The 11,775-nt window shown below is 46.5% G+C and overlaps 1 pseudogene; it reads right to left on the reverse strand.

Annotated features, from left to right (window-relative positions):
* Positions 1–8,270: 8,270 nt before the first annotated feature.
* Positions 8,271–8,397, reverse strand: LOC117286686 (annotated as a pseudogene).
* Positions 8,398–11,775: the final 3,378 nt, after the last annotated feature.

Below are 11,775 nucleotides of genomic sequence, written 5' to 3' on the forward strand. Positions count from 1 at the left end.
TTTTTTTTTTTTTTTTTTTTTTGGTACCAGGGATTGAACTCAGGACCTTGTGCTTGAGGCAGAACCACTGAGCTAAATCCTTGTCCCTGTCCGACTTTTCCCATGTTTCATTCCTTTGAGTCACATTTGGATAAACATGAAGTTTGTGCCCACGTTTCCCCTCCTATTGCTGCCTTATTTTCATATGAACCAAAGGAGCAAACAGAAGTTTCTGGTGTGAGCATGAGGTTGGGCTGATAGAATGGCCCCTGCAAAAGCCAGCAGGCTGAGTTAACTTTTCTTTCTGTATCTGAAATGTCAGCTGTCTTATGCTCTATGCATGTCTTTGTCCACACAGCCATGCCCCATCACTAGGAGTTTTATCCTAGATTTTTATTCTTTCTTATTCATTTGACTATTCTGGGCCTTAAATTCCTTTACATGGCTTAAATTCTTGTGTTTGTAGCATTTCACCTGAAGTTCTTTTCAAAGAATCTTAAAAAGATACAGACTCTTTGTTTCTGATACCTTCCGTATCCTCTGAAATCCCAGGATGGGATAGATTGGAATTGCACCAGCATTTTCTGTACTTGGAACCCAACCCAGGAGAAGGGAGGCCGTGCCTCCCCTGAGCTGTCCCTGGGCTGGAGCTCCTGTGACCAGCACCACAAGCTGCTTACAGATCCTCACACACAAGGGGTGGAGTCTCTGTTCCCAGGTCCATCTGCAGTCTGGGAAGCTGGGTGTTCATGGCCCACAGGGGGCTTGGATGGCAGAGCTGATCCTTCCTGCTCCCGGGGACACCTAGCCCTCCCTCCCTTGTCAGGTCAGGGCCTGCCCTCCTCCTTGTCTCATAGAAGCCCAGGGGCACTCCCAGACCCCTTCCCTTCTCACACCTGATCTAGACATCCTGGCCAGGGGCTGGCACTCCTGCCCGTGTGTTCCTCTTCATTCCGGGGCATCCCAACCACTCAGCACCTTACCCTACCTGGAGCATCCTCCTCTGCCTCCCAGACACCAGCATCCCCAGGAAGGGGCTGCTGGCCCTGGCTAAGCACTGGTTCTGTGCTCAAGGAGAAAACAGAGGGAAGGAGAAGTGGAAGGCACATGGAGCTAGATCTGATGAATGACAGAAACTGCTGTCAACATTTGGAATCAACTCAGAAGATCCGGGCAGCCTCAGAGACACTCTGGAAAGAGGACCTAGCTCCCTTGCCACAGTGACGTGACCACAGGAGTCAGTGAGTGTCACAGCAGCCCAAGCAGAGGAAAAGCAAAGGCCTAGGGATCAGGCATTTCTCCAAAACCCTGTGCAGAACTCCGAACCAGAGCCTCCACACAGAGCTCCACCCCCAGCCCCACTTCTGTTTTGAAATAGGGTTTTGCAAAGTCCCTAAATTGCCCAGGCTGTGCTTAAACTTGCCATTCTCCCAGCTCAGCTTCCTGCCTCAGAGGGCTGGGGTGATAGGCTGGGGTTACCAGGCCTGGTTCAAAAAAAGTTTTTGTGTGTATATGTGTGTGTGTGCAAGAAAAAGGAGTTTTGTTGAGTAAATAATTTGAGGGTGGCCAGGGATTTAGCTCAGTGGTTCCACCACCTGCCTTGCAACACAAAGACCCAAGTTTGATCCCCTGTAATAGCCCCCCCCCGCAAATGGGGGTAAAGAGCACTTTCCAGGGAACTTCACTATGTACCTGAGTGTGCCAAAGACTGGGGCCTGCTTTCTCCTTACATGGGGCATTAACTCTGTTTACCCAGAACTTCCTGAATATGTCTAACCGCAGAGCAGTTCTTAAAAACTAAAGCAACATATTAGATCTTTCCCAGCTTACTTCTGATGTTATTTAAAATGATGCCTAAATAGTCTGTGCAGCATCACAGCTCAGTGGAGTTTCAAGAAGGCCAAAGCCATGCTCACCAAATCGAGCTTTTTATCTTGCTTTTTAGCTCAATCCATCTGGCACAGAATAGTATTTTTCCCAGAATATGGAGTCTTATATGCATGGTGAATGCTGAGTTCATCCTTGTATGGGACCTCGTGGCTTCTACTGATTTACTGTGGCTTATGACCCTCCACTGATTCAAAGGAGAGGCCTCCTGTGAAAATATTCCCTTCTTACTATCTTTCCTCGAAGTTGGCTGAATTGTAGCAAGTGCAGCCACCCAAAGCCTTCTAAAGCAGGCAAGTCCCATGCAGTGCTTGGGCTCCACTTGAGAACAAGATGCTGGCATCTTCTCCGAAGTCCATGTGAAGTTGTCAGTTAACTGGAGGCGTGTTTGGCAGAGCAAGTTCTGGATTATCCTGTCCAAAAACATCTTTGAAAATATTTCAGCAGTTTCAGTGGGCTCCAAACACCTCCAGTCCCTTTTCTTCTCCTAGGTCTGCACGTTTTCTAATTTAGCCTTCCCATTTGGTTGAAGACAATGGGAGTGGCAATCACACTGGGAGGCTCTGAGCTCCCAGCTGAAAAGAGCTTCTCCGGTGCAGACTGACTTCCTTCCTGCAGCTCCCAAGAGCAAGCCTGGCACAGCACACACATGAGCTCCATGCCTGGTGGGGCTGAGGTTCTGCTCACTGGGCCGCCCATGCTGGGGTGGCAGCAGGGGTGCTGTCATGGCGAATTTGCATGTGTAGGTGAGCACGAGGCACTGGCCCTGTACTCGGGTACTGTCTTGGGGAGTTTGCAGGTGTGGCTGAGCACTAGGCATAGGCACCAGCCCTTGCCTCTTAGATGAAGCTGGGGGAAAATGAATAGGGAAGGAATTTCCTGGTGAACGATCCTGAACAGCGAACATAGAGAGTCAAGGGCACTGGGCAGGGAGGGCATGGCTTCCATTGGCAAAATACCCACATTCCCAAATAATTAACCAGGTATTTGGAAGGATGGAGATGTCTCTGGTTGTGCAGCTGGTTCCTTATTCACCATATCTGCTTGTTGCCTTGGGGTTCAATGGCAGAGGTGTGGGTTCCAGAAATGGTACTAAGTCCAGGGGCGAGCCTTTTATCTTTCAAAGCATGCCTTGGCTTGCTTCCCTTCCTGTACAGTTTACAAACATTTATTGAGCACCTATTATATGCCATGCCCTGAGACAGACACTGGAAGTACTGCTGACAAATGAGTGCTGGCTTTTATTGTTTAAGAGTTTATAGACTGACAGGAATGTGATCAAGCAAACTGGCAATTATAGCCCAGGATCTCTAGTTTGGCCTCTGCATAGGAACATGGGCACTTAAATGGGACCTCACACAACATTTTACGGCTCCTTTGTGGCTTCTAGGAGGAAACCAAGTCTGAGGTGGGAACATGAGGCTAGAAGAATTAAAATAGAAAATCAGGGAATGTGGAGCGTAAAAGACAAGGATTCTGGGCATGGAGGGCCTGGTGTTCCACTGGCCAAACAGCGACCTTCCCAAGTAATCCGTAAGGTATGGCAATGGTAATTTGGTGGTGGATAGTATTTGGAAGGACGGAAATTCAGTCCGGTAGGGTGGGAAAGCAGGCTAGAGAGAGGGGAGACGTAGACACAGGTGCACCTGGAGATGGTCAGTGGAGGATCAAAACAGAGACTAGAGTGGTGCTTCAAGTCCCCAGGTGATCAAAGACCCCGAAGGCCCCAGCATTGAGGGGAGGGGCCTGCAGCAGACCCTTGTCCCACAGCCTCAGAAGCGACCAACCCTGTCCACGCTCTGACCTCGGGCTACCAGTTTTCAAACCTCAAGAAACCAAATTTCCATTGTCCGAACCGCACAGTGTGTGGGACTACACAGAGGCGGCCTCAGCTAACAAATCTGGTCATGAAAGCATATCCTTCTCTTTCTTGCTTCTCCAATATTTTTTTCACACCTTTCAGTACACAGTGCCCACCCTCCTTAACCTGCTGAGAAACTTCTCTTCATATCAAGACCCGCCCAAACTGGTGTCTCCCATGTACTCACCGGCCTGTCCCGCAGAGTCCCACTTCCTGTCTTCTCTGGCACAGATGGACATTAGCGTACCCTGTATGTTGTTGTTTCTGCCTTTGCCCCTGAAGCAGAACCCCCGGGGGTGTGAGATGCAATTCCTTTCCCTCTCCATCCTCTTGATCTTTGAGTATGCTTGTGTGCTGACCCCAGGAAAAGTATGCTAAACTGATTGGAAACTTATGAGATTTTGATCTCTTCCTCTTCCCTAACATAATGAACCAGTGGATTTTCAAAGTGCATGAAGATCATCTCCACTAATGGGCTATAAAACGCTCAGTTGTCTCCCCATGGAGGTCACTGGAGGGCCGCGTGGCCCCATGCACCTCCCTTTCAGCCTTGTTATTTCAGCTGAGCCCAGACGTCACTGGAGAGCCAGGACGCTCGTGCTGCCTCTGCTTTGCCCCTGGCTTGCTCCCAGTTTAAATCATGTCTTTCCCTCAACTTCAATGAGACAGGAAGACTAACACAGCATGCAAGGGACATCGCTAGTGGCAGTGTGAGTGCTGCCCCAAAGAACGATTCATTTGTTTAGGAAGGGACACCTGTGAGGAGAATTTTGAAGAGAAATCAGTAGAGCTTGTGAAATTATTGGATATTGATCCCTACTGGGGTCTGAACTGTCTCCACATGGCGAATCATTGACGTATGTGGGGATATTTGCAAAATACACACAGTCACTCCGCCCCACCCAGCACAGACACTGTCAACCCCCTACTCTGCTCTCCAGCCTTCCAGGACCACCCAGACCCTCTAGTTCCTTTTCTCCTACATATGCTTTTGCACATAAAACCTGACCTTCTTGCCTACCCAGAAATGCACACTAACCCCACACTCCCTGACCCCCGGGGGTCACCTCCTTCTGCTAGATTCCCCTCTGATGCTTCCTTCCTAGACAGAATCGTCCACCAAGGAAACATCCCACATCACATACCCCCCACGTGGTCAAAAACTCATGAGTAATTTCCATATCATTATCCAAGACCTTTTTGAACAAGTGCCTGCTGTTTGTTGGGCTGCTTTAAAAAAATTCAAGTTGTAAACTTTTATTGCAAACTTAAGCTATTCTTAAAAATCTTAACCCAACATGAAACCATTTAAAAACTTTTAAAATTATATTGAGAAAAACACCAGGCTTGTAGAAAAACATCTTTGTCAATCCCCAAAGAGATGTTTTTAGGTAAAAAGAAGTTTAAAAGATACTGCATGCTGCAGAGATAGTTCCAGCTGTCTAGGCAATGGGTAAAAGTCACGCACTTGAGGTCTTCAGCCCCAGTGTTCTGTCAACCGCTTCCTGTTCACCCGTGGACAGCAACTGCTCACTGCTGACTTTGTACCCATGCCTGCTCACTGGGTGACCAGAGGGAGGTAGAACTTGGAAGCTAACATCTGCTCAGCTGCCTTCCTCAGCCTCCAGAGCAGAAGAAATCTCAGCTGGTGAAGAGGTTACTTTTATCTCTTTGAGGTCTTGTGGTTCACACTTCTCTGGGTAGCTCTGTAATAATTGAAGTTGTGGGGGGACCCAAGTGGAGGTGGCTGCTGACCTTGGGTCTCATTGTCTTGGTTTATCTTATCCCCTCTGGTTGTCTGGGATGAAGACTTTGTGCATTCTGCCCCGAGCCCGGTCCCTGCCATGCCTCACTATCTTCAGGATTCTCTACAGCCTCTTGCCACAGCCCTTTTCCCCTCTCCCTGTGCAAGAGGTTGAGATTGTGTGGCTGGTGCCTGAGGCATCTCCAAACACAGTGAAGTGGGTACCCACACCCTCAGTGGGGTCAGCATGGCCAGGCTTGGCCTTTAGGAGTGGACTCCAGGCCACCACTAGATTGCATTGCTTTATTTGGACAAGGGTGACTGGCAGGACCTTAAAAGATCGAAGGATTGACTTGAAGCAGCCAGACTGAAAGCAGAGTGGCCTCTGGGACAGGGCTGCCATGTCACCTGTGCACACCCCAGAGGAGAAGCCACAGGCAAGGCATGAATGGGACTCCTGCGCTGCGCTCAGCATGCCAAAAAACTGAAGGCCACATGAAGCAAGATAATCTGCCACCGAGGCTCAGAAGAAATCCAGAACATCCCCCAGCTGGTGGAAATGCAGGAAAGCCATTCAAATCCTGGTGCAAATGTCACAGCCTGATACTGAGTGCCTACCCAGAGAAAGGCCCTGAGATGTGCAGGTTCCACTCCATGGGCGAGAGGACGGGCCACCTCCACCCCACCAACTCGCAGGGACAGTTGGGACTCGTGAACTCTTTGAGGGGCTTGGACTGGAAAATAGGGAAGGAAACCATTAGTGTGAGAAATTGAGGCCCCTGGGAGTGGCTACAGTTACAGAGTCCAAATATATACACCCCAAGTAGTGTGGGATCCAACATGAAGCCACTGTCAGCACACCTGACCTTGGACAGGTGGAAAACCCAGGTATTGGCAAAGGCAAGGGGAAATTCCTCCCACAGATACTTCCCAAGCGAGGAGTCTAAATTCTCACCAAACCACAGTGCCTTGGAATGACAGTCAGGGATAGTCAACAATGAAGAGCAAAATGTACCATGTAGTGACTTATAATTAGTATAATATGTAACATTTATATTGGCACAGCTGCTAATAATTATTAAAATAGTCTGAAAAAAGTTATTTGCAGCAGTTATTAAGGAATTATTAAGGTTTTTAAGATGGAATGGAGAAATATAAAAACAGAGTAGAACCCTATGGGAAATGAATTTGGGACTGAAAATATAAAATTCTTAGAAATTCTAGAAATTTAAAAATAATTTATTCCTTGGTTTAAAAAATATATCAGTAGATGGATTAAATAGTGGTCTAGATTATCAATTAATGACCTGAAAGATAAGTCAGGAAATTATTTCAATGCGGTGAAAAGAATGGGGGAAAAACAATACATGAAAGCGCTGAAGCCCGTGAGCGATAGAGTAAGACCTAACAAGCGTGTTGTGTAGGAACCTTGGCCCTGGCCCTCTTCTGTGAATGTTCCCCCACTCAGACCCCGAGCCTGAGTGATGTCCCCTAGCTCCCCACTGTTCCCGGGGCCAGCTCTTTCAAGGCCCCTCTGGTCCCGAGGCCTACACTCACTGCTGAGCATCTGGGTCAGTGCCCTCTCCTCCCCATCTCCCCATTAGCTGTCCCCATGGCAGCTGCACGGGGACACCAACCCACGCCCAGTCGGCCTTCCTCCCCACGGGATTCCCATCCACAGGTTCACCCAACTATGGGTCAAGCATAGGAAGACTGGACTGTGCCCGTACATGTTCTTCTCGTCATGATTACCAAAGCCAAGAATGTAAGAACCATTTACACAGCCTTTGATATTAGAAATAATCTAGAAGCGATTTTTTTTTTTTTTTTGCTCCAGGGATTGAACTCCAGTCCTTGTGCTTGTGAGATGGGTGGCGGAACATCTGAAGGTGATTTGAAGTGCGTGGAAGGATATCTGTAGGTTACATGTAAATATATATCTGTAAGCAAAAACATAACTGAAAAACATAAAAATAGTGTCTATTATAAAACAAAGACTAAACTGGCAAACATACAATAGAATTATCTCTAATCATTAGAAATGAAAACACACCAATAAAACCTTGGTTTAGTGTGTAATCAATAAATAGAAAACGTAAGAGAAAATACGACATAGTTTTAAAAAACAGACAAAATATGGATCTATAGGGGAAGTTTCATAAAACATGATCATTAACATCTTCATGTAACAGCACAATAAAATTAAAAACATGAAGACAAAATCACAAAACTACAAAATTTAAAGGAAAACAAATGTGAAGCATTTATATCTAATAAAAACAAATACATCAATCTGGGATATTGCAATTTTATTACCATGCAATTATATTTACCTAAGAAATTATCTGTTTATATTTAAAATTGGTTGGAATAACTAAAACATAACTGAGGCAGAAACTTAAAGGTTGAATACCTATATTTAAAAAGGCTTGAAGTTTAATGTACTAGTGATTCTAATCAACTATTTCAAAACTGAAAACAGAGTAAACATAAGTAAAAATGTTTTCAAATAAATGAAATAGGCAAGATGGTAGCAAAGAGAGTATTAACACTATTACTGCACAGACTAATACACAAACGTTAAGATTGCACAGTATCATGACAATAGGTAAACTCAAGGTTTTGAAGTGCAAGAAAAATACTATACAGCAACAAAACTGACTCAAAAGGAGTAGAAAACTGCGCAGAGTTGTAATCAATAAATATTGACTCTTTAGTCTCTGTTTTAGTCTCTGCTACCTCCTCTCTCTGAGATAGGAAGAGCTCTACTGACGCAGTTGCCTAGATAGGAAAGTTTCACCATATTTCTGGGAATTTGAACCCTATTTTATACTAAGCATTCTAGGATTGAGAAAAGAGTTTTCAATTAGCAATAATTGCACCCGGTTAAATCTCATTGGCCACATTATTGCCACTGTGCAAAGCTGGGATAGAGAAAATAAAGAAAAACCTTCTAATCTGTTTGACAATAGTTGTGTGTTTATATTCCCAGCAAGGAAGGGAAGTACAAACATCCTAAAGAAACATTAGTTTGTCCAGTCCTTTGCTTTATGGAACTTCAGTAAATACTGATCAGACATTTATAAATGATTTAGTAATTAGAAGTTCATTAGTAGAATTCACTAATGTCCAAGGCTGTGGACAACCCCACAGAGAGGTCCAGAGCTGGCATGGCCTCCTGAGAAATCCTAACTGGGGCGAGAACACCTGCACTCTTTTACCTCGCATTGGTCAGGAGCTGGACCCAGTTGGCACTGGGAAGACATTGTGCCCTTGGCGATGTTGGTCTTCATCTGAGACCAGTTCCCAGGTGAGCCGGCCACCCTGCTACTTACCTGCTAGCTACTTTCCACCACGAGGGTTCTTTTGATTTTGGAAACAGCAAGTGGGGCATTGTCTCGTTGCTGGTGCTTGCTGACTGAGTCACTTGTACCACTGTCCATTATGAGCAAGACTGACACAAGGAGAGGTGTCTGCTGCAGATACAGGATTCCACCCACCACTGGATCTTAGGGTCCTGAGAGGTGAGAGACAGGTTCCTGGGAGGACAAAATATGCCCTGGAGACCACAGAAAGCCTTGCTTGTCTAACTGCTGCAGAGCCCTTGGGGTTGGGGGGATGAGTCACACCCCCTTCTCTCCCACTGGAAAGGCTGCGCCTTGCTTGTTTCTGAGCCTGGTAGGTATTGGACAGGCACAGCAGCTCACCATGACACCCAACTTTCCACAATGAGCTCAGTGTGATCCGAATCCCTAAGCCCTAAGGTCCACTGTGCACAGAATGTTACACGACCAAGTGGAAGTGGCAAGAATTGCACAGGGACAGGAGGAGGAACCTGCATCTGTATCCCCTGAGTTCACCCTCTGCTCTTTCCTAATGCACTCGCTGTAGCAAAGCCCAGGCCTTTGTGGGCTTCTGGCAGGGTTTGGCTGATCCAAACAGGCCTTGACAGTGGGAATGGAGCGTGGGTTCGGTCATTTCAACCTCTGTCTTTGTCCCTGCAAAGTGCCTCCAGCTGCTGTGTCCTTAGCACAACTTCTTGCTCCTCCACACACCCTGACATCAGGAGACATCACCCTTACATGCAGACACGGGGTTAGCGTCACAGGAGCAGGAGGTGAAGGACAGAGAACTCACTGAGGAAGAGGCCAAGTGGGATGAGGAGCCCCTGGGAAGGAGCAGTGGAGAAGGGGCAGTGGCAGCAGAAAGAGACCTCCATGCCCATGGCTCGTTGGTGGGACAAGAGATGTGCTGTGGCGCACAGGCCATCAGGAAAGGTGGAAAACCCCGCTGGACAGCCCAGAGCTGATCACATGGATGCTGGGCAGAAAGCGAGGGGACACAGCAGCTCCCTAAGCCATGGTCACCAGCCCCAGACGGGAAAGATCGCAGAACAGGGCAGGAACGAGACTGTAGCCCTGGGCCCCCGCAGGGTGCTGTGAAGGACGTGAGGGCTGCAACCTGCCGAGGCCAGGGCGCCAGGTATCTGGAGGCTACAGTGAGAGCCAAGAGGCGGCATCATCAGCTGTTCTTGGAGTTGCCTCCTGGGCATCAGAAGAACGGCCCCAGAAAGTGGCAGGAAGGAGGGGATAAGGCTGCGGGAGGAGGGAGACAACTTGGAGGGGGTTCATGGCGGTGTGTCTTGTACTGCAATAGTTCTTCAAGATGTAAACATCTACTGTATGTCTTGGTCACGCCTTGCAGAAAAGAAGTAATGAGCTTCAGGGTTCCACACAGGGGCCCCCACCTGCTGGGCCCCAGGCTGGTAGTTTTCTCACAGTCTATTTCCTCCTGGGACTCCTTGGCTTCTTTCTGCTGTTTTTGCTTTCACTCGCACACATTACAGTTCACTCTTCATGCAGCAGAGCTCTGTGGGGCTTGACAGAGGCAGCTCCACATACCCCTCCTGCAGGGTTATGTGGCACTGAGTATGACCAACAAGTGAAGTGAGTCTTTACACGTAAATAATTATTACAACAAAAGACACATTACCAAACATATTCCCGCGAAACCCTTTCTCTCACCTGGAACGCACTTATCCTATCATTCTTGCTGCTTCCTGCAGTAGTTCTGGAGTCCTCTTTCCCGAGGGTCCGTAGTTGCGCGGTTGGGCTGCCTGGATGTCCTAAATCCATTCAAAATGTTTCCCTTTCATGGTCATTCTGACTTTGGAAGAGCCAGAAGCCAAACAGTGCCATATCTGATTAATAAGGTGGATGAGGACACAGTGTCGCGCTATTATGAGCCGCCTTTCTGTCGGAGGGCGCAGGGCAGCAGCAGTCACTGCATTTTGATCGAACTGTGTGACAGTAGCAGGAAAGTATCCATTTCTGGGGTCTGTTGCTGAGCCCTCCACTTGTTCTTTCTTTTCCATTCTTTTACCTGTACTACAAATCACAGGTTACTATAAAATCCTCCTTAACATCAGTGTGCGACCTGTGTCTTCTACAAAAGTATCATAACTGTTCCTACCATTTACAATACAATATTGTATGAGTTAAAGACTTAGCTCACACATGGTGAGGACATTTTGGGGGCTTAATTAAAGCTTTAAATTAATTTGAAAGAACAGACATTTTTAAATTTCTGGTCTTTCAAAGGATATGCTTTAACTGATTTCAGCACTGTATGCATTTCTCCTACAAATCTTAATTCTATTTGTTACATTTCTTCCTCGGTGTTCAATGTATGCAAAGTTATAAATGGTACACATTTTATATTTGATATGCGAACATTTGAATCTCTAAATGTCTTTTCGAATGTCACTTGAGCTTCCTTCTACAACTTTTAATGCTATGCCAGACACATAGTAAGGCGTCAGTCATGGTTGGTAGTGGGTTGACCTCCTAGGTGATTTTTAGTTATGAAATCTTAGCATTTTTAAATCTTGTACTCATGTCAGAGGTTTCCTGTTACATAGTTAAGTGTCAGAAAACGCCCAACAACCAAGCTTGCATCTGATATTTATTTAACTTCTTAAAACTAGCTATCACCATGGCGTCTGAGGACAAGCTCTCTTGAGCTTTATATTTTTTATTAAACAAACAAATGAGTCACCCGAAAGGCTGGCCCATGAATCACCTGAATATAAGCACTTGTTCTAGTTATGAAAATGAAAGATCTGATTACAAAGGTACATCCAGGATTCAAGACCTCAGAGTTCACTGAGGCAGCAAGTTTTTGAACCCTTAAACAGTCCGCATTTTCTGAAAGCTTCATTATAAAATGGAGACCTACAATTGTGAGTAGAAAGAGTAAGCAAACCTGGAGTGTTTCTCTGACCATTTGGCCTAAGCTTTGACCC

This window comes from Fukomys damarensis, unplaced genomic scaffold, assembly GCF_012274545.1.
Source record: "Fukomys damarensis isolate Sample0158 unplaced genomic scaffold, DMR_v1.0_HiC HiC_scaffold_17, whole genome shotgun sequence".
NCBI lineage: Eukaryota > Metazoa > Chordata > Mammalia > Rodentia > Bathyergidae > Fukomys > Fukomys damarensis.